At 42.8% G+C, this 22,550-nt stretch overlaps 1 long non-coding RNA gene across 1 annotated transcript in view; it reads right to left on the bottom strand.

The window, feature by feature from the left end:
• Positions 1–12,773, bottom strand: part of LOC141117102 (uncharacterized) — a 59,565-nt gene extending 46,792 nt beyond the window's left edge. The window contains exon 1 of the long non-coding RNA XR_012237103.1: positions 12,435–12,773. This is a non-coding gene — a long non-coding RNA (uncharacterized lncRNA). The remainder of the gene's footprint in view (positions 1–12,434) is intronic.
• Between the last annotated feature and the right edge of the window lie 9,777 nt (positions 12,774–22,550).

The raw sequence follows: 22,550 nt of genomic DNA, 5'->3' as shown, positions 1-22,550 counted from the left end.
GACATCATGACTCCACCCACTGAGCTCCAGACAACAGACCCCGCCCACAGAATCTGCAGTTTTTTGGGTCTCATAACAGACAGAGGGGAGACATTTGACAGGTAAAGATACATGCAGGAGGCATGTATATCCTTATAGATAACCCCTATGGCAGTAGTTTAGAAAGGATGACATTGGGTTTACATCCACTTTAATATAGTTTATGAGCTCATTGCATTTTTGGCAAGATTAACAAGTATTTTTTCCATTTTTTTTGCACTTATTGAACAGATGTAACAAAGAACTTTTAAATGTTATTGTTCACAGAAAAAAGGTGCACATATGAGAAGTTCATTCAAACACTTTATGGATTATTATCTGACAAAAGACCGTTATTTGGTTTCCAATTACATAGCTCCCAAGTGTCCCTTAGAACGGCTCTTCAGTCATTTTTTCAACTTTCCATCTGTTAAATCTTCTGCCCTTATTGTTTTAACTTTGGATAGTAAAACATTTTTTTTCTGCCAGTAAATACCTTATACAGCCAACTTCCTGTTTCTTGTCTGGTCATTAGCCTAGGCTTATGACATCATTTACTGCTCTCTCTCTCTCTCACTCTTGTGAGAGTTTGTCTGGAAGGGAGAGGAATGAATCATAAGAGGGCCAATGAGAGCTGCAGGGCTGCAGAGCTGGAGGTGTGCCTCTGCGTGTCTGTGTAAATTCAGGAAGTGAACAGGCAGCGCCTTCAGCTGCCCACAGTTAAAATGGCTGGAGCCAGACTTATTGGAGGGAGATTTCTGCAGCATATTTGGCAAGTACAGTATCACAGTATATATGAAATAATATGCAAAGTGGTTGGAGGGAATCTTCAGAATGGCAAAGATGTTTTTATTACAAATTATGTGAGCAGACTGCAGTTCCTCTTTAAGCAGGCACGGTGCTTATTTTCCAATCAAATCTCCCTGTCTTTCTTTCACCCTCATCTGTCCTTTTTTTGCAGACTGATAAATAGATCATCATAAAAATGTTTTATTTAAAGTTTCAAGCCAAAACTTTTTTTTGGCTTAAAATACACTTTAGCTACCCAGAGTGCTATACTACGCTAAGGGGTATCTTTTAAAAAAAAGAAAAAAGCAGAGCTTTTCATTCCTCTAAAACTGTATGTAGATTCATTCTGTGCAAATGAGAGCGCTAGTTTATCTCCAGGTTAAATGTTTTGCATTCATAAAGAATAAATAAGGAAAATACAGCATTATGGTCACTAGGTGGGCCTGATGATCATAGTAAATAAATCTAAATTTTCTTTTGAGCACCAGCTTGTTATCTGTTTGTCATAATGCAGTATTTTCTTGATTCACTTAAAAAAACATTCGCCCCAGATAGAAAATAGCCTAGTAATGTTCCATGTTGCCGCCACTTGCTCAGAACATACATGCAGTTTCACAGGATGAATAGCTCTGCAAATCTTTCATAAATACACCCCTTAACCTCTGATCATCTGACATCAGACCTCTAAAGTATTACATTTGTTATTTTGAAAATGTGTCTTAATAAAAATAGAGCTAAAATAGCAATTAAAGTGGAACTAAAGTCTGCAAATACTTACCGCCATAATGTCCGCAAACTCCCTTGCCAGCCCCAGCGTCTTCAGGGTGCAGGGTCTTCAGCAATCTTGAATGGTTGGCACAGGAAGCGGGTGCCATCCTGGCACTTGGCAGGTGCAAGAATTGTACACAGAGGGTTCCGCTTTAAAGTAGGGCTGCACCCTGCAAGGGTTCACTGCTCATTTATTCTAGGGGAGAGTATAAGCGAAGAACCCTCCACTCCCCTGGCAGACGGAGCCCGCCCATGTTCCAGCAGTGGACTGTCCCTTGGTGTTCTCACGTCCATTGCAGGGATATGGATTCTGCATCAATCTTGATGCTGTCAGGACCTTAGACCACTGGAGCATTGGGGAAAATGGACTGCAGAGACCAGTCTAGCAGCAGGGAGGAGCAGAAGATCGGGTAAGTAAATCTTCCTTTCAGTGCCCCATAGACCTAAACATACAATTATCCCTTGCAGCATCAGCACAGGCTAAATGCAAGAGAGACGTTTCGAGTTTTCCCAGAATTTTGTTTTAATGCCTGTCAGCCCAATTCCTGTCTACATAAAACAAAAACACATATTTTTTCAAATTTAAAATACTGAAATTTGAACCACATGTTTCAAGAAATAGAAATACACACAGTGTGCACTAAGTGCATCATTAAAACATTTATTGTATGATAAAAAACTAATTGGCAACTTACATGAAGTACGTTTGTGGAGGCTTGTAGAGCATTAGAAATCGGGACATCCAGGGAACCCCGTAGCAGAGGCATCAAGTCCAGGGACTGTGCAACGCTGCCGCCAACCAGGTAGGCATAGGAAGCTCAGAGCACTTCCTGGTCAGGAGGAGACTCCAGAGGAACCCAATGGATGATGTCAGATGCCGGGAGACATCCTGGGGTGTGGCTATGCATTAATGGCGTTCCTGTCTCTTTGTCAATCCGGGCTTGACAAAGAGTCAGGAACACCTTGAAACATGTAGCTACACCCCCAGGATCTCCCCTGAGATCTGACATTATCCTTTAAGTTCCTCTGGAGTCTCCTCCTGACCAGGAAGTGCTCTGAGCTTCCTACGCCTACTAGGCTGGTGGCAGTGCTGCACAGTCCCTCGACTGCCTACAGGGTTCCCTGGATGTCCTGATTTCTTATACCTTACATGCCTCCACAAACTTACTTCATGTGCCTTGCCAATTCGTTTTTATCATCTTCCATCCCTCTGGAGGAACTGAATCTTGTGAAAGGAAGCTTACCGGAGTCTACCCCCGACATACCTGAAAAAGACAGTTTTTTTGGACTTCTGGTTATGCATCCCAGTGTTTTTTCTCTGCTATAAGTAGGTCACCCATACAATACTTGTACCATAAAGACATTTATTTTTATGTTTTAGAAAATAGAACTGAATGAGCCCCCAATGACAGCCTACTGATATAGATCAACAAGAGGGTGATGGCTTCTTCTAAGTCCCAATTACATTAAGCAAACTGAAATGGCTATTTAGGTTTCTGCCATACCTACAAGTCCTGGGCTATTTCACTATCAGTTACCATAATGTTCTCCTCAATCACACACTTGTAACAGCGCGCTGTCTATCTAGACACATCCTCTGGCTCAATACCACCATGCGGCTTTGATCAACGGCAAAAGGTCAGCCATATATGTCCTTCCACCGGTTAAAGACTTCATCTCATCTTCCACAACAAATTTTCTTAATAGCAATTCTAAAGTAATATACTGATAATAACGGCCCTCAAAATGAGTTTTTTTTTTTTTAAATAAGCTTTTCTTTTTTCTTTCTTTCTATTTTTGAGGCGGTTATAGAATTGGGGTAATAAACATATTCATTCCTCTGCTCTGGGCAATGAAAAGCTTGAGCCTTATCTTTTGTCATGTTTTTCAAACATTTAATAAGTGTTTTTTGTAATAACAAGATTCAACCTGTCATCGTTTTAAAAAACATATATATATAGATGAAATGTTTCAACCATCAGCGTTCTTTTATATCAAGGCCTTTCCTTTTCATTTCATTCAGTGTAAACATGTCACTTGCTCTGGGTGCTGCATTTAATTTTTCTGCAATGGTCTAAAGAAGAGGAAAAACCCAAGGTAATGTATCCCAATGTCTAGACAAAGAGAGCAAATCAGATACAAAAAGCAGAACATACGGTACATTATTTATGGTGGTGGTGGAAAGAGCTGTCATTTTTCTTTTGTTGGCTAATTCATGTTTATCCACTTTTTGGCAGGCTCTGAGCTACATGTTAAGTTGAAGAAATACTCCAGCCCATTTCTGTCTTTTGACAGGTTTTTAAGTGGCTCAAAATTCCAGATTGTTTTTTTTTTCTTTATGACCTTTGTAATCCTAGGGATTTTGTTATATTATATAGGTTGTACAATCCCTAGTGCACAAAGACTTATTTCCTGTTGTAGCCGGCAAGACAAAAACGAGTTCTAGCAAACAGACTAGACAGCCCAAAGCGGTCCTTTGGTGATGGAGCAGCCGATGGGTGGAATAGCAGTGCTCAGTAGGGTACACGGGATCCGCCACACCTGGAATACCAGCCACATATTGACTAACAGACAGCTGTTATGCAGTGTCCTACACCCACACAGACAGACATACGGACAAAACATCAGTTGAAAAGCATACATTGTAGAATGATGCCTACAGATAGAGATCAAGGGCTTGTTCAGAAGTGTGGAAGCTCTTGCCACCTTTCTGAAGAGTGAGGTGGAATGCTTTTCACAGAGTTGGGAGACAATATGCTCCTCCTAACCGCCTGTTTTAACCCTCAAAAGGCAAAATGATCATGTCAAAACTGCCGGGAGGTTCTGCCACAACCCAAGCAAGATGAATGGCCTGCATTTGGTGGTGGTACAACCCACCAAATCGACCACCCGCTTAGGCTCTGAGGAAAGGGGTTCTCCCCCGAAACGCGTCAGCCATTGCCGTACCCACCTGATGTCCGGTCCCGGTTCCTTTCTGATGCCTGTCATTCATGCTCGTTTGTGAGTGTTTATTTGCTATTTTACCTTTTTTTAATAAACGCTATCAGTGGTAATGCACTAGGTCGGTGCGCCCTCTCTTCCCTTTGTTTCTTCTTGTAGCCTATGAATACCCAACATTCTGAAGAGGGCTGCAAGACGGCAGATACCACTGAAGCTTTCTGGCCTTATCACACACTGAGAATCTAGATACCTGAGCGCAGGAGAGAGTTTCTTTTTTGGTTACAACCCACCAAATGCAACAGAGGGTTTAATTGTTGCTGGAAAGTAAAGCATCACAGTCATGACATGTGTACAGTCCTGATTGGTTGAATGTCCTTGTTTAAGTGGGTGGTCAGGGGCAGTAAAATTATGGCTAATTATTCCCCAATAGTCATCTATGTGAACAAGTCCTAAAAGCATAGGATAGATCACACACAGGAAGATAAGGTCACCACCATCTAAGTGTAGATTTTTATTAGATCTCAGCAAAAACTGAGGGCAGCACAGTGGTGTAGTGGTTAGCACTTTCACCTAGCAGCACTAGGGTTGCTGGTTCAAATCCCAACCACGACACCATCTGCCTGAAGTTTGCATGTTCTCCCTGTGCCTGTGTGGGTTTTCTCTGGGTACTCCGGTTTCTTCCCACACTCCAAAGACATGCTGGTAGGTTAATTAGACCTTGTCTAAAAAAAAATTATGCGGACGCCCATGCTTATACAGCATTGCTCAATTTTCTTCATATGCAAAACAATCTTTCCAGCCCAAATATCTAGGTTAATATTTGATATAACATCTTTCCACAGATTGTTTACAGCCTATTTATATTTTTAATTAGGTGATCATAATCATTTTATAAGAGTGATAAGAGTGATACAATTCAGTTAAATTAGGCATTATCTTTGCTAAGGTCCTCAATGCCCCTTTTTAATTTAGATATCCTTCTCTGTAGTCTTTCCAGCTCAACTTCCTCTTTGTGAACTGGTGCCCAAAATTGAACTGGATAATAAAGCTGAGGCTGTACTAATCTTTTTATTTTTTTATAAAGACTGAATTTTCTCTCTCTTCTTTTTGTATATACTTTTTTTTAAAAAATACAATATTCTGCTACCTTTAAAAGCTGTGCATTGGCATTGTATGCTGGCATAAGTTGCATACCTAGAACCTTGGCACATGGTTAATTGTATGTTAGTTTAATACTTTCGACTCCCTAACTTTAGTTATCCAACCAATTAGTGCCAAGGTCAACTTGTAGGATGGAGACATATGTTATCAATACTATCATTCCTGAACTCTACAAAGTTGAACAGCAGCTGTCCCAAAGCTGAACATTGAGGTACACCACTTACCATCTGCAGCCAGGTGCTGGGCTATAACAACATGGAGAAGGACAGAGAGAATGAATCACCACTCAGGAGAACTTGCTTTCAGGTGTGTGTTAGTGAATCCTTCAGAGGAGAGGAGTCCCAGGTGCTGGCTAAATGCAAATTGAAGCAGGGTTTGAAACAGGAAAATCTGGATGCCGCACACCGGATAAAGTTGAAAACATCTTCTTTATTGTAAAACTTGGATCATAAAAAACAGGACAATAAGGCGGGTGGTACAGACACAGCTGACGCGTTTCACGCTCTAGTTCGAGCGCTTACTCATAGCTATGTGCTATGAGTAAGCGCTCGAACTAGAGCGCGAAACGCGTCAACTGTGTCTGAACCACCCGCCTTATTGTCCTGTTTTTTATGATCCAAGTTTTACAATAAAGAAGATGTTTTCAACTTTTTCTGGTGTGCGGCATCCAGATTTTCCTGTTTCAAACCCAACATGGAGAAGGAGACATTGCTCTTTATTTTCCTCTCTCCCTCTACTGTGATATTAATGTTATGCTGCACAATCCTCATTCGACCAGCACGGGGAGAGCTAAAGCCAAGCAAGCCAATAGACTTCTATGGAGGTATTGAGAATCCTGGGAGTTGTATTTTGAGACGGCAGGGATATAATGGCTACACTATAATGGTTACACCACAGATCCCAATAGGCACTGTGCAGTAGGAGGGGTGGAGAGATGATTTTTATTAAACTGCCCAAGAAAGTCATTCCTCCTGGCATCAAGGGATTTAGAGATAGAGAGCACCTCTGTTTGGACATCTGCCTGCCAGCAGGAGACCATACCAGTGGAGATCCAAGCCTGAGACTAAGAATGAGGACACCCAGGGGCAGCACAGCACCGCCCACATGACATCACCTGCACCACTACCACAGAGAGATTGGAGCGTCCACTCACCCTTTGTATTCCACCACTAATCACTGATGGTTTTTTGGGAGAGACCGAGGCCCCCCCCCCTTCTACAGCAAAAGGTCATGGCAGCATCCCATGGACTGGTAAGAGCGTTATTCGCCCATTGCTGATACTGCTAGCAGGAACTGAGCCACTGAAAGCAGGACACCAAGTGTACCGCCCACATGACATCACCTGCACCACTACCACAGAGAGATTGGAGCGTCCACTCACCCTTTGTATTCCACCGCTAATCACTGATGGTTTTTTGGGAGAGACCGAGGCCCCCCCCCCTTCTACAGCAAAAGGTCACGGCAGCATCCCATGGACTGGTAAGAGCGTTATTCGCCCATTGCTGATACTGCTAGCAGGAACTGAGCCACTGAAAGCAGGACACCAAGTGTACCCAATCCATACTGCACTCATACTGCACTCTATACCGCACTTATTCTAAACCTAGACTGCACCTATAGCGCATTATACCGAACCTTTACCACATCTAAACCACATCTACTTTCCACCTGTGCTGAGACTTTATTGTACTTATACTGCATGCAGATTAACTCCCACTGTTGTTAAGTGCACCAAGGCTTTTAAAGGGACCCAACAATAGCCAGCAGCAGAACACGACCGACTCCCTCTCCCCAGTAATAAATATTTTGCAAGCCCTACTATTGGGTACTAAGTTTTTCTTTCAATGATTCCCTGTGATATGGTATGTTTGTACACTCAACCTGGTGTGTCAGTGCAAAGAACAGAGGACCCATCCTGTCCAGCAGCTTCTAAGGGGGTAGTGCTACACATCCTAGACAATTCAGCATATTTTTATTTATTTCATTTATTTATTACTTGCCAAAATCATTTGGTGGAGGGGGGGAGTATGGTGTGGGGTTGTTTTTCAGGGGTTGGGATTGGCCCCTTAGTTCCAGTGAAGGGAACTCTTAAGGCGTCAGCATACCAAGACATTTTGGACAAATTCATGCTCCCAACTTTGCAAGGTCCATAGAGACATGGATGAGCGAGTTTGGGGTGGAGGAACTTGACTGTCCTGACCTCAACCCAATAGAACACCTTTGGGATGAATTAGAGCGGAGACTGCAAGCCAGGACTTCTCATCCACATCAGTGCTAATGGAAGAACTTGACTGGCCTGACCTCAACCCGATAGAACATCATTTATTAAAGCAAACAATGTGCTTACACGGTACAAATCTTTAAAATTCCCACAAATATGTCAGGGAACACAAAAATACAACCTCTCACATCACTTCCGGTCCACGGCTGTCTCTGACATGCCCTACACATTGCGTCATACTACATGACTTCTACAGGAGGATTGAGACAAACCACATAAAAACTTTGGGGGTCCTTTCGACGATCAGGTTTATTCATATGGTATAAATCTATTTTAACTTGCTTGGTTTAAATGTTGGCCTATAATTTTGTTTGTTGATTCATTTAAATGTCCAAGAACAACCTGACCACAGGGTGACCAAACCACAGTCTGATTTCATTTTTCATTGTAGGAAAAACTGTATTGTCACTCCATTACAGCAAGTGAAAAAATAACATATCTACTGGCGGATCATACAACTGTTACATGTTAACACTAGTGACAGAGTGCATCATATCCATCATTTTATATTTTGCCCACATGCCCATACATTAATAAGACTGAATAAATGTACCCTCTCATTGTATTTACTAATGACCAAGTTTGTATATACATTTTTTTGTGAATTTGCATGTTCAGCCCTTGTCTTTTTGCTAGTAATGTTTTTATATAACTTTCTGGAGTATATATTTTTTAGTAAGTTACCTTGCATTGTACATCTTCCTTTTTATTTTTGCTTTTCTTATTGACTTCTATGCAACAAGTCACTAAAGTGTTCCTTCACAATTATTTATTTTAAATGCCTTTTATGTTATTATGTATTTTTTTCAATATATATTTTAATAATATTGTCTCCGTGGTCTGTGTAAACTCCCTAATCATGTTAACAATTATTTTACATTGGGCCTTGAAAAACTCCAAACCTCAGGTCAATGAAGCCTTACTTGATCCGTCCTGATTTCCATAATAATCTGTTATTTCCATAAAAATCAGCTGGTAAGGGTACTTTTATGGCAGTAATAAAAACAGCAAAGTGATATTTCAATGGCACTTTATTAGATTTATTTTATCCGCCTTTACCGAGCATGACACAGCGTAACCCTTATTTATGAAGTTTAAATGAATGTATTATAGATCTTAACAAAATGCAGAGGAGAATTACTGTGATAGTCAGTTCAATCTGTATTTGTAACCAACACAAATGGTCCCTGGATAAATGGGAGGAAATTATTTCCTATTCTGCTTGTATCCATAACAACCTGTAGTAATTGGTGCGCCCTTCATCATGAAATAACTTCTCAAAGACGGAGGTGAAAGGCGACGGAGAAACCAGAAAAGGCTGACTGGCGAGTTTGTCTTTCTTTGAAGATTTTAACTGTTTCTTTGTTGGGTCAATAAGTTTGATAGCGAAGGGACTATCATATTTTTACAGTCTAAAGGCCCATACACACAATCAGAAAATTGTACATAAAATACTGCTTTTAAAGCGATCGTACAATAATCTGATTGTTAGTACACAGCTTTCGTCCGAAATTATCTGAAGGGACAAAGACGAAAATTTTTGTTGTACGATACCAGATCGTACTATTTTCATTGAATCAATACAGTTTACATCCAAATATACAATACTATACAGTGGGGACGGAAAGTATTCAGACCCCCTTAAAGTTTTCACTCTTTGTTATATTGCAGCCATTTGCTAAAATCATTTAAGTTAATTTTTTTCCCTCATTAATGTACACACATATTGACAGAAAAAAACTGAATTGTTGACATTTTTGCAGATTTATTAAAAAAGAAAAACTGAAATATCACATGGTCCTAAGTATTCAGACCCTTTGCTCAGTATTTAGTAGAAGCACCCTTTTGATCTAATACAGCCATGAGTCTTTTTGGGAAAGATGCAACAAGTTTTTCACACCTGGATTTGGGGATCCTCTGCCATTCCTCCTTGCAGATCCTCCCCAGTTCTGTCAGGTTGGATGGTAAACATTGATGGACAGCCATTTTTAGGTCTCTCCAGAGATGCTCAATTGGGTTTAAGTCAGGGCTCTGGCTGGGCCATTCAAGAACAGTCACAGAGTTGTTGTGAAGCCACTCCTACATTATTTTAGCTGTGTGCTTAGGGTCATTGTCTTGTTGGAAGGTAAACCTTCGGCCCAGTCTGAGGTCCTGAGCATTCTGGAGAAGGTTTTCGTCTAGGATATCCCTGTACTTGGCCGCATTCATCTTTCCCTCGATTGCAACCAGTCGGCCTGTCCCTGCAGCTAAAAAAAAACCCCATAGCATGATGCTGCCACCACCATGCTTCACTGTTGGGACTATATTGGACAGGTGATGAGCAGTGGTTTTATCCACACATACCGCTTAGAATTAAGGCCAAAAAGTTCTATCTTGATCTCATCAGACCAAAGAATCTTATTTCTCACCATCTTGGAGTCCTTCAGGTGTTTTTTAGCAAACTCCATGCAGGCTTTTATGTGTCTTGCACTGAGGAGAGGCTTCCGTCGGGCCACTCTGCCATAAAGCACCGACTGGTGGAGGGCTGCAGTGATGGTTGACTTTCTACAACTTCCTCCCATCTCCCGACTGCATCTCTGGAGCTCAGCCACAGTGATCTTTGGGTTCTTCTTTACCTCTCTCACCAACGCTCTTCTCCCCTGATAGCTCAGTTTGGCCAGACGGCCAGCTCTAGGAAGGGTTCTGGTTGTCCCAAATGTCTTCCATTTATGGATTATGGAGGCCACTGTGCTCTTAAGTGCAGCAGAATTTTTTTTTGTAACCTTGGCCAGATCTGTGCCTTGCCACAATTCTGTCTCTGAGCTCTTCAGGCAGTTCCTTTGACCTCATGATTCTCATTTGCTCTGACATGCACTGTGCGCTGTAAGGTCTTATATATACAGGTATGTGGCTTTCCTAATCAAGTTCAATCAGTATAATCAAACACAGCTGAACTCAAATGAAGGTGTAGAACCATCTCAAAGATGATCAGAAGAAATGGACAGCAGCTGAGTTAAATATATTTAACCGAGTGTCACAGCAAAGGGTCTGAATACTTAGGACCATGTGATATTTCAGTTTTTCTTTTTTAATAAATCTGCAAAAAATGTCAACAATTCTGTGTTTTTCTGTCAATATGGGGCGCTGTGTGTACATTAATGAGGAAAAAAAAATAACTTAAATGATTTTAGCAAATGGCTGCAATATAACAAAGAGTGAAACATGTAAGGGGGTCTGAATACTTTCCGTCACCACTGTACATAACAATACATTATATCACTTCCAAATTTTTATTCTGTCGTACAAGAATTTTTGTACATTAGTAAGCTCTTCATTTTGGATATGGAGACTAACATGCAAAAAAAAACATATGATCAGTCATCTAATAATCTTGTGTGTACCAGGCTTAACTCCAACTCCATTTTTTTTTTTATGGACAAGTTCCTAATCCTATAAACTCCTCCTTCATCATTCTATTTTCCTAGCCCCCTTAACTAGCTCAAGCTGACCATAGCCCTGGAAGTGTTTACTTATCTTCTATAGGAAGACCCCTTCATGCGTTGTTCACATCCCTGCTCGCTAATGTCCCATTGATTATGGCACTCAATTTTTTTAGACAGCTTCATCCAGTGTGAATTAGAAGTCAGATAGAGCCCTCCTGATTTCCTGGATGGAGGGCCTCTAGCATCATCTAGCCCAGCGTTTCTCAACCAGAGTGCTGTGGCACCTTTGGGTGCCAGTTGAGTTCCCCCAGAGTGTCGCAAGCACAATACCTGAGCACAATATCTGAGATGGATGGGAGAACTTTGATGTGATGATGGGACTCTGTCATGGGGGTACTCTGATGAGAGGGGAGCTCTCATGTATAGGGAGGCTCTGATGTGATGGGGGTGCCTCTGACTCTGGTAATAAGGGGGTCTCTGATGTATATGGGGGACTCTGGTGTGAGGAAGGGACCTCTAACAGGATTGGGCCCTCTGACATGAACAGGTGGCTTTCTAGGATTCCAAGTCACATATCTGAGGGGGCTGCAGAAGCAGGATATAACAGCAGCCGCTGGGAGGAGCTGCACTTGGCATCGGAGACCATCTGGCTGAACCCAGAAGAAGGAGCCAGCTTCCAATAACTGAGGAGTACCAAGATGGCTCGGAACCCGAGCTGCGGCACCTGATCAGCAGACTACAGCAAGGCAACACTGGATCCGCTGGGCAGGTGAGTATCTGAATTAAGCACAAGTCTGGATAACAAGTAAGTGGGGATAAAACAAAAAAAAATGACAGAGGAGCAAGTGAAGTTCCTCTTTCAGTACTTTTTGTAGAAATATGAATCTGTAACTATCATATAGTTCTATTCTCCAGAGAAACACAGTTTCCCATTAGTCATCACAGCATCATTACATGAGAGTGTGCAAGATGTCTCCATAATAATTTGTACTTATTAAACATTACCAAATGTCCCATTTGTAAATTAGGATGAAAAATAAATGATCTTTGCTTACTATCCATCAGGCTTCCCGACATGCAGATAGATAATTCACAGACAGATGTCTTTCCGAATGCATCTCAGCCAATTTGCGGCAGCAAACCAGGCTAATAGACCTCTGTCCTCCAAACAAAAGGCTCACCCAGTGGTAGTGCAGGAGACTCAGCAGCCATGTGTGACCTTCTACAGCCGCCGCATACCATTGTAATCTGCTAATTGAGAAGCAGCTGCTCTACTGTAAAACCAGTTATGAATCTATCTGTTCTACAATATGTCAGAATTGTTTTGCCAATCATATTTTGGCTCCAGACATTACCTCTCCCGTAGACAGTAGTCAGAGGGTGTAAAAGCTTGGCATCTACGTTGGTTCTCTCATGTCAGGAAATCAGCCAGACAATTTATTATATGCTTATTTCCTGAAATTGTCTACATACAGCTAAATGACCCGATTCTCTTGTAGCATCACCACCAATATCAGCATTGCAAAATGACTTTGCTTGTATTTGATGATGTGATTTTCTTTTCAGCTGGAATCTAATACAATTTCCTTGTTAATGAACGGAGCTGTATGAGTTCATAAGTCACATCTTAGCATAGTGTAGTCTAGCGTAGACCATTCACTTCAACAGAAATCTTCCCCAAAAATTATAGGTGCATTTAACATAATCATGGTATTTACTTTTATAAACCTCCCATAGGTGTGCGCAGCCTAATGCATTAGGGTGTGCACCCTTAAGCTCAAACACACATGCATGTGTATGTATCTACATATATATGACCCCGGCACATTGATCTCCCTGCTGGCACAGTGAAAGAGAAAATGATAAACACTTCTCTTATGGCAGAGCCGGTAAGAGGGAGATCCTTCCCATGTTCCTGTTGCTATACAGAACGATAACACTAATGCGCATGGGGGGGGATTAGGGTGTGCCTGGGCACACCCGGCACACCCTGTGCGCACACGCCTATGAAACCTCCCTTGTGTAGACATCCAAAAGCCCTGAGACTGTTGCTGAGTGCCGACATCTCGGATGTGATATCAGCTGTCCCAGTTGACTTAAGTGGCACTGTACAGCATTTTGTTTTGTTTCTTCCCCAACAGTTTCATAAATACTGCAGAAGGTAGGCATTTAAAATACATAGTAATGTTGATGATAGGTTCTCTTTAATGCTAATTAGGAATCAGCAAACTTTAGATTTACCAAAATAAATTTAAAAACAAGACATTTTGCTAAAAACTGATTTTAAGACTTCCCTACTCTACCCAAAAAATTAATTATGATTAACTATATGCACCTTTTTAGATTAGATTCACACTGTTGGCATGCACTCTTGCTATTACACACTATGCCACATGTTAATTTGAATTACAATAAAGGCTAACTCTATATTTTACATGGATTATATGTTACATGTATGTTTTTTTGTTTAAAAATAACAAACATGTTATACTTACCTGCTCTGTGCAGTGGTTTTGCACAGAGCAGCCCCGATCCTCCTCTTCCCAGGTCCCTCTCTGGTGCTCCTGGTCCCTCCCTCCTGCCGAGTGCCCTCACAGCAAGTAGCTTGCTATGGGGGCAACAGAGCTGAGCCACATCTTTGTGTATCCATTCAGACTTGGATCCCCGCCCTCTCTCTCCTCGTAGGCTCACTGACTGATTGACAGCAGTGAGAGCAAATGGCGCTGTGCTGCTGTCTCAGCCAATGAGGAGGGAGAGTCCCGGACAGCCGAGGCTCTTGTGCAACTTCGCTGGATCGAGACAGGGCTCAGGTAAGTATTAGGGGGGCTGCTGCACAGAAGGATTTTTATCTTAATACAAAGAATGCATTAAAAGAGAAGAAAAGGATTTTTTTTCACCCCAATCATACTTACCTAGGTGGATGTAGCATCGGTCCAATGCTGCATCTGTCCCCCGGCGCCTTTGCACTGAGAACCGAGCGATCGAACACCGCCGATCATTTGGTTTTTAGAGCTCCATGAGCAGAGAGCTACAGACTGTCAGTCAGAGCTCTCTGCTCTTCGCCCTCCTCGCTCACTGGAGCGCTGAGCTGTGGAGGGGCGGATCGGCCGTCTCAGGCTCACAGCTGCTTGCTGAGAGGCTGAGCCAGGTGTCAGTCCAGGCACCTGGTGGATCCAGACTCCATGGTCGGTATGACGTGGTGCCTGGACTGAAATCGGTGACGTCACTACAACCACTTTAAGTGGTAACATAGGTGAGTCCAGACATGCCATTTTCCTCCTCTGCGCCTCCCCATCTGCCCACCCCAGGCTGCCTCTTGGGTCATGTAAGAGGGCATAGAATCCTGTGTCTCGGCGCATGCCAAGTGACATTTTTCGGCCGCACCCGGCTGGCGACGTCAGAGGCCGGCCGAGCGGGGGACATAAAAGGTCGGCATCTCCAGCGTGTCAGCTGCTGTAGCCCGAGGGTGACTAAATGCGGTTAACCATTGGTAGGTAATCCACATAGAGATTTTTTTTTTATGTCTATTTCACTGCGACATTAAGATACTACTAACTTTATTGCCTATTATGCATTAATGATAGTGATTGTATCAGTATGATGGTCTCCATTAACACTGTTTGGTGTGTATGAACTAAGTTTGTTTGACTTTCTGCTGGCCAATCCTTTCTTTCCAGCATTTTTTGGTTAATCATTGGGTGACTTGGGATGTCATCATTTTGATGTACTATCTAGAATTGGCTATATGATTAGCATGTATATTGCACTTAATAGCTAATGGAGCTTTATTGTATCCATATTTATATTATGATAATATAGCAGTATATTACGTTAGGTCATCTTTCTTCTGTTGCAGTTGTTAAGATATAGCTGGTGATTGGTACCGCACCACAATTTAGCGTCCTCGCTGTGTCTCCTGTTTAAAGCACATCTTGAGTAAGTAATATTATGAGGCTAGGTTAGCCCTTGATTGGACATACCGGTGGATTGTCCAGTGATCTTTTGATATTTTGAAAGCCAATATATGTATTGTATCCTTTTAGCTTGGTCCTTTTTTTTTTTTTAAGTATTACAAACACAAGTCATATATCCGCGAAGGCTTCAAGACAGATAACCTAGCCATCACAGATTAGAACAAGAATAGCAGTAATAAACAATCATTCTTGACAGCATGGCTAAATTCAGAACATTCATAGTTAACTGATAATAGCACATCTGGTGTAACTAGAGTAACTAACTAAAAAATTGCACCAAAAAAACAACCTGAGGAGTGGAAGTGGGTAGACATTGTAACCGAATAAGGGAAGAGAGACTATTAGGGTTAATAACATTTCTACTCAAATGGAGCGGTGAAAGAACAAATGGAGTATATGGAATGCCTAGGGAGGGATGAGTGGGTTCTGATATTCAGGGGTATCTTGGATCCTGAGTTTACTCAGCGTTCTGTAAGATCCGCATGTAAGAACCAGTCCGTATAAGGGTGTCATATGTTGAGAGATCTCTTCTAGAGAAAAGGAGTGCTCCATATAGCATCGCCATCTGGCGATAAAACGTTTTAAGGACTTAGAGTGTTGGGTAACAGTGTCCAGTTTTTCCATGAGAGATAGTGTTTGTAGCACTGAAGTAATCTGAGGCAGGGTGGGATGAATCCAGGCCTGCATGAGAACGCTACGAGCTATTAGGAGGCAAATATGGATCCACTGAGGGAGAGAGGCACAGGTGGATGAAGAGGAAGAGACACCAAGGCATCACAGCTAAAAAGGCATAACAAAGGGTCTTTAGGAAGGAGTTATGCCCTGTAAACACGGTCGGACTTTCCGACGGAATATGTGCGATTGGAGTTTGTTGTCAGAAAATCCGACCGTGTGTGGGCTCCATCGGACTTTTTCCATCGGAATTTCCGACACACAAAGTTTGAGAGCATGCTATAAAATTTTCCAACAACAAAATCCGGTCCTTTAAATTCCGATCGTGTGTAGACAAATCCGACGAACAAAGTGCCAAGCATGCTCAGAATAAATTAAGAGACGAAAGCTATTGGCTATTGCCCCGGTAATAGTCCCGACGTACGTGTTTTACGTCACCGCGTTGATTTTCTGACAACTTTGTGCGACCGTGTGTATGCAGGACAAGTTTGAGCCAACATCTGTCGGAAAAAAACGATGGATTTTGTTGTCGGAATGTCCGATCAATGTCCGACTGTGTGTACAGGGCATTACTGTTGAATCTTGTTGATATATTTTAGTACCTGATTCCAGAAGGTGGAGAAAGCTTGGCAAGTCCACAGTCTATAAAACAGAGATGGTTGGGAGGTGTCGCACCAGGGGCGCATAGAGAGGGAGGGATCTACTTTGCTTTGTTGAAATGGGATATATGCACGATGAGCGTATTTTTGAGTTGCTCGCCATGCTTCACAAACCACCAGGGAGCGGATTTTTTGGTATCCTGCAAGAATCTTTTCTGGTGCATCTTGGAGGTCAAGGGTGGATGCCCAGGGATTAAAAGGAGGGATGTGGTATTTGGAGGCCTGGTGGGTGACAAGGTTAGAGGATGCAGCACCCTGGAGTTTAGGCAGGGTTGTTCCTCACAAATTTACTTGCCAGGAGTAGTTATCCTGGTTGATTGGTAGAGATCTATTGATTTCTCCCTAAGTTTGGCCTTATTGCACTTTTCTCTTCTACCATTAGGTGGCCGGGTGGTATTAGATACGACAAGGGCAACACAAGGTCAGGTTTTGGATATATGGGGTATCTCAGCCAATGGGCAGGGGTTTTCTTGAATCCCTTGGACTGCTGGAAGAGCCTATATATGCGGATGGAGTCAGGTGATCTATGTTCTGTGCCACCTGGACAGCTGTCTGAGTGGACGTGTGTCGTATTGTCCGGGCTGCTAGGACGGAGATGGGGCCTATCCTGGGCACATCTGGCTGCTAAGCTGTCTGAGGGCCTATCCAGAAGCAAGAGAGCAGCGGTTCTGCTGGCCGGAGAACCTGTCATGGTCGGAGGTAGAGGGGAAGCTGCCACCAGTAAGGGACTATCAGCCTAATTACCAGGGACCACAGTGAGTAACTGAAGCAAGTACCGGAGCAGCATTTTTACCAACCGGGGACGGCGAAGGATCAGGTAAACGTCAGTGGGTATCAAGCCAGGGACCCAACCAGCGGAGGTGATGCTTACAGGGCAGCCTTTGAGTCAAGACAGGGACCGAGCATGCCAGCGGGGGTAAAGCTTGAGAGGTATCTAGAGTGCCAAGCTAGGGACCCAGCAGAGAGGTGGGGGTGACGCTTGAGGAAGATATCACCATGAAGATTGGAGGAGCTCAAGAGATTCAGTGAGAGACCGGGAGCTCAGTGTGCTGAAGAACTACAAGGAGCGATTGTAGTGAAAGTGAAGGAACCGTTAAGCTTTGTGTTAGGAACTGTAAAAGACTGTTGCCATAGGAGACAGCATTCCTGCACATGCAGATGTGATGTCTTGCTGGATGCCTTTCCCTGCATGGCTGTCATAGTTACATAGTAGGTGAGGTTGAAAAAAGACACAAGTCCATCAAGTCCAACCTATGTGTGTGATTATATGTCAGTATTACATTGTATATCCCTGTATGTTGTGGTCGTTCAGGTGCTTATCTAATAGTCTTTGAAACTATCAATGCTCCCCGCTGAGACCACCGTCTGTGGAAAGGATTCCAACATCCTTGCCGCTCTTATGCTCCGTACACATGGTCGGACATTGATCGGACATTCCGACAACAAAATCCATGGATTTTTTCTGACGGATGTTGGCTCAAACTTGTCTTGCATACACACGGTCACACAAAGTTGTCGGAAAATCCGATCGTTCTGAATGTGGTGACGTAAAACACGTACATCTGGACTATAAACGGGGCAGTAGCCAATAGCTTTCATCTCTTAATTTATTCTGAGCATGCGTGGCACTTTGTGCGTCGGATTTGTGTACACACGATCGGAATTTCCGAGAACGGATTTTGTTGTCGGAAAATTTTATAGCAAGCTCTCAAACTTCGTGTGTCGAAAATTCCTATGGAAAATGTGTGATGGAGCCCACACACGGTCGGAATTTCCGACAACAAGGTCCTATCACACATTTTCCATCGTAAAATCCTATCGTGTGTACCATGCATTACAGTAAAGAACCCTCTACGTAGTTTAAGGTTAAACCTCTTTTCTTCTCATTTTAATGAGTGGCCACGTGTCTTGTTAAACTCCCTTCCACAAAAAAGTTTTATCTCTATTGTGGGGTCACCAGTATGGTATTTGTAGATTGAAATCATATGCCCTCTCAAGAGTCTCTTCTCCAGAGAGAATAAGTTCAGTGCTCGCAACCTTTTCTCATAACTAATATCCGTCAGACTATTTATTAGCTTTGTTGCCCTTCTTTGTACTCGCTCCATTTCCAGTACATCCTTCCTGAGGATGGGTGCCCAGAACTAGACATCATACTCTAGGTGCGGCCAGACCAGAGTCTTGTAGAGCGAGAGAATTATCGTTTTATCTCTGGAGTTGATCCCCTTTTTAATGCATGCCAATATTCTGTTTGCCTTGTTAGCAGCAGCTTGGCATTGCATGCCATTGCTGAGCCTATCATTTACTGATCTAATCTAATCTTCATATTGAACTGTTTATCCCATCCTCCAGGTCGTTTATGTACAAATTAAATAGGATCGGTCCCAGCACAGAACCCTGTGGGACCCCACTACCCACCCCTGACCATTCCGAGTACTCTCCATTTATCACCACCATCTGAACTCGCTCTTGTTGCCAGTTTTCACTCCATGTACTCAGCCTATGGTCCATACCAACAGACCTTATTTTGTACAGTAAACGTTTATGGGGAACTGTGTCAAATGCTTTTGCAAAATCCAGATACACTGCATCTACAGGCCTTTCTTTATCTAGATGGCAACTCACCTCCTCATAGAAGGTTAGTAGATTGGTTTGGCAAGAACGATTTTTCATGAATCCATGCTGATTACTGCTAATGATACCGTTCTCATTACTAAAATCTTGTATAAAGTCCCTTATCATCCCCTCCAAGAGCTTGCATACTATTGATTAGGGTTGTCCCGATACCACTTTTTAGGACCGAGTACAAGTACCGATACTTTTTTTCAAGTACTCGCCGATACCGATTACCGATACTTTTTTTTTAATGTCACGTGACAGTTTTTTGTTTTTTTTTAACAGTGCTTGCTTTTTTTTTGGGGGGGGGGGTGAACGTTGTATGTGTGTGTGTTTTTTTTTTTTTTTTACAATTTTTATTTTTTACAATAATATTTTTTTATTCTTTATTGTTTTTTTTTTTTTGTTTTTTTTTAATCAGCCCTTTTGGGGGGCTTTGGTGAGATATCAGGGGTCTTAACAGACCTCTGATATCTCCCCCTTGAGACAGAGAAAGAGACAGAGGATAGAGATTCCCCAGTCCCTTTCTCTGCAGCCTCAGCTGCACTGAGAATGAATGGAGAGAAGACAGCGGCTTCTCTCCATTCATAAACTGACACATCGTAATCACAGAAGATTACAATGTTTCAGTTATGTGAATGGACAGAGTCAGCTGACTCTATCCATACACAAAGGAAGGAGGAGGGGGACGGAGGAACGGAGGGGGAGAACGGAGGGAACAGATAAGGAGAGAGGAACTGAGGGGACAGCTGAGAGGGACAGATAAGGAGAGAGGAACGGAGGGGGACAGCGGAGAGACACAGGGAAGGAGAGAGGAACGGAGGGGGACAGCGGAGGGGGACAGAAAAGGAGAGAGGAACGGAGGGGGACAGCGGAGAGACACAGATAAGGAGAGAGGAACGGAGGGGACAGCGGAGGGGGACAGAAAAGGAGAGAGGAACGGAGGGGGACAGCGGAGAGACACAGATAAGGAGAGAGGAATGGAGGGGACAGCGGAGAGGCACAGAGGATCGGAGGGGGCATGGAGGAGGATGCAGTGACAGTCAGCGGTGAGCGATCACCGCTGTATGTCACTAAAGCTGGTGAAAGCCGCTGGGGGAGAATCTTGCAACTCCCCCACGCGCCGATCACAGCTGTCTTCCAGGTATCGGGGAAGCATCGGGAGCATTTGCCCGAGCACAAGTACTTGGGCAAATGCTCGGTATCGGTGCCGATACCGATACTAGTATCGGTATCGGGACAACCCTACTATTGATGTTAGGCTAACTGGTCTGTAATTCCCAGGGATGTATTTTGGGCCCTTTTTAAAAATTGGTGCTACATTAGCTTTTCTCTAATCAGCTGGTACCATTCTAGTCAGTAGAGTACCCTCGGATGCAAGCCATCTGGTCCCGGTGATTTATTCATGTTAAGTTTCCCAAGTCTAATTCTAATTCTGTCCTCTGCTAACCATGGAGGTGCTTCCTGTGATGTGTCATGAGGATAAACACTGCAGTTTTGGTTACTGAAACCCTCAGATTCCCTTGTGAAGACCGAGGAAAAGAATAAATTCAATGCCTTTGCCATCTCCCCTTCCTTTGTAACCAGATGTCCCTCCTCATTCTTTATGGGGCCAATATTGTCTGTTCTCCCTTTTTTACTGTATACATACTTAAAGTGGATGTAAACCCGAAAACTTTTTTTTTTTATATCATACTGTAGAGTATAAGATTTGCTATCATTTGAGCCCAGTCTTGCCACACAGAGTTAATCCATCTCTGAGCAATCCCCTTTTATTGTTCAGTGAGACAATTCTTGACAAACTGAGAAAAACTTTGTCAAATCCTCCCCCTTGCTGTGAGTGACAGGTGATTTACATATCTCGTGCACTAGCCTAAGAGACATGCATTATTTTTTAATTCCCTCCCCCACTCCTTTCTTCAGCAGCTCTGCAAGGATTGGCTGTTCCACACCTCAGCGTGATTTGGCATGCTGAAGTCATGTGGTTACTTTCCTATCTTTTCACTGGATGTTAGAGATCATAGCAGAAGTTCAGTGTAAGAAATACACAGGAGAAAATGAATATTGACAAGGGGAGTGTAGAGGTGGGCGGGGAGTCTACTGACATCACGACTCCACCCACCGAGCTCCAGACAACAGACTCACCCACAGAATCTGCAGGTTTTCGGGTCTCATAACAGACAGAGGGGAGGCATTTAACAGATAAAGATACATGCAGGAGGCATGTATATCCTTATAGATAACCCCTATGGCAGTAGTTTAGAAAGGATGACATTGGGTTTGCATCCACTTTAAAGAATTTCTTGGGATTTTTTTTTTTTTGAAGTCTCGGAGTCTGCCAATTAATCTTGCAACTACCTAAGGGTGTTCTAGCCCTAACCCTCTCTCCCCCCAAAAAAGTTTTGTTAAGAGAAATAAACTTTATTTTGCATTCCAGAAGTGTCTGGCGCCCAATAACTTTAACTATTCTACACCCACCATGCCTCACAACCCACTACATACAGAAGGATGTCAGCTATCCCTGGCCCTGGTGGTTCTCATTAGATCAAAGGAGGCCTGGGACTTTGCTACAAGTGTATTGATCCTGCTTAAGCATTGTATCAATAAATGGGCGCTGACAAGGATTTTGTCAAGGACTGAAGCAGGATTTGAGGTAGTTGGTTAGTTGATATTAGTGAAACACCTGTGATGAGCTTGGTCCTTTTGTGTCCCCTGTGGTCGCGCAGAGCTCCCCTCCCTACTGATGTGGATGATTCTGATGACATTCGTTGGCGGTCCTCTGGGTAAACTTGAGGTGTATTGGACAAAGTGAATAATTAAGTATATCAATGGTTTTGTATGTATTATTCTAATTATTTTTTTCTGATTGTATATATGATTTTGTCTTTATCATAGTCCTTTGACTAGTGGTGGTCTGTAAACTCCCTGAAGAAGCCAATCCTGGCGAAACATGTTGGGATCAAACATCACGTTATGACCATCTACATCACGAACACCAATGATCAATGATATATATGTATATACACACTTTTTATTGAATCCATTTGAACCTTTTGTGAATAAAATGTATATGTTTTATATATTATGTGGTTTCTACTATTTCTTGGCAGCGCTATAATCCCATACAAAACCATATTGTTCCATATGTAATATAGTGATAAGTGGACCCCCACCAACCCTCAGAACACCCTATCCCCCCCCCCATCCCTTGACTGTTTGTAGAGGTCCTTCTCCCCTGCAGCAGCTGTCACTT

Source organism: Aquarana catesbeiana, linkage group LG13, assembly GCF_042186555.1.
Source record: "Aquarana catesbeiana isolate 2022-GZ linkage group LG13, ASM4218655v1, whole genome shotgun sequence".
Taxonomy (NCBI): Eukaryota; Metazoa; Chordata; class Amphibia; order Anura; family Ranidae; genus Aquarana; species Aquarana catesbeiana.
Note: the sequence above shows the minus strand (reverse complement) of the source record. Positions and strands in the feature narration are given on the sequence as shown.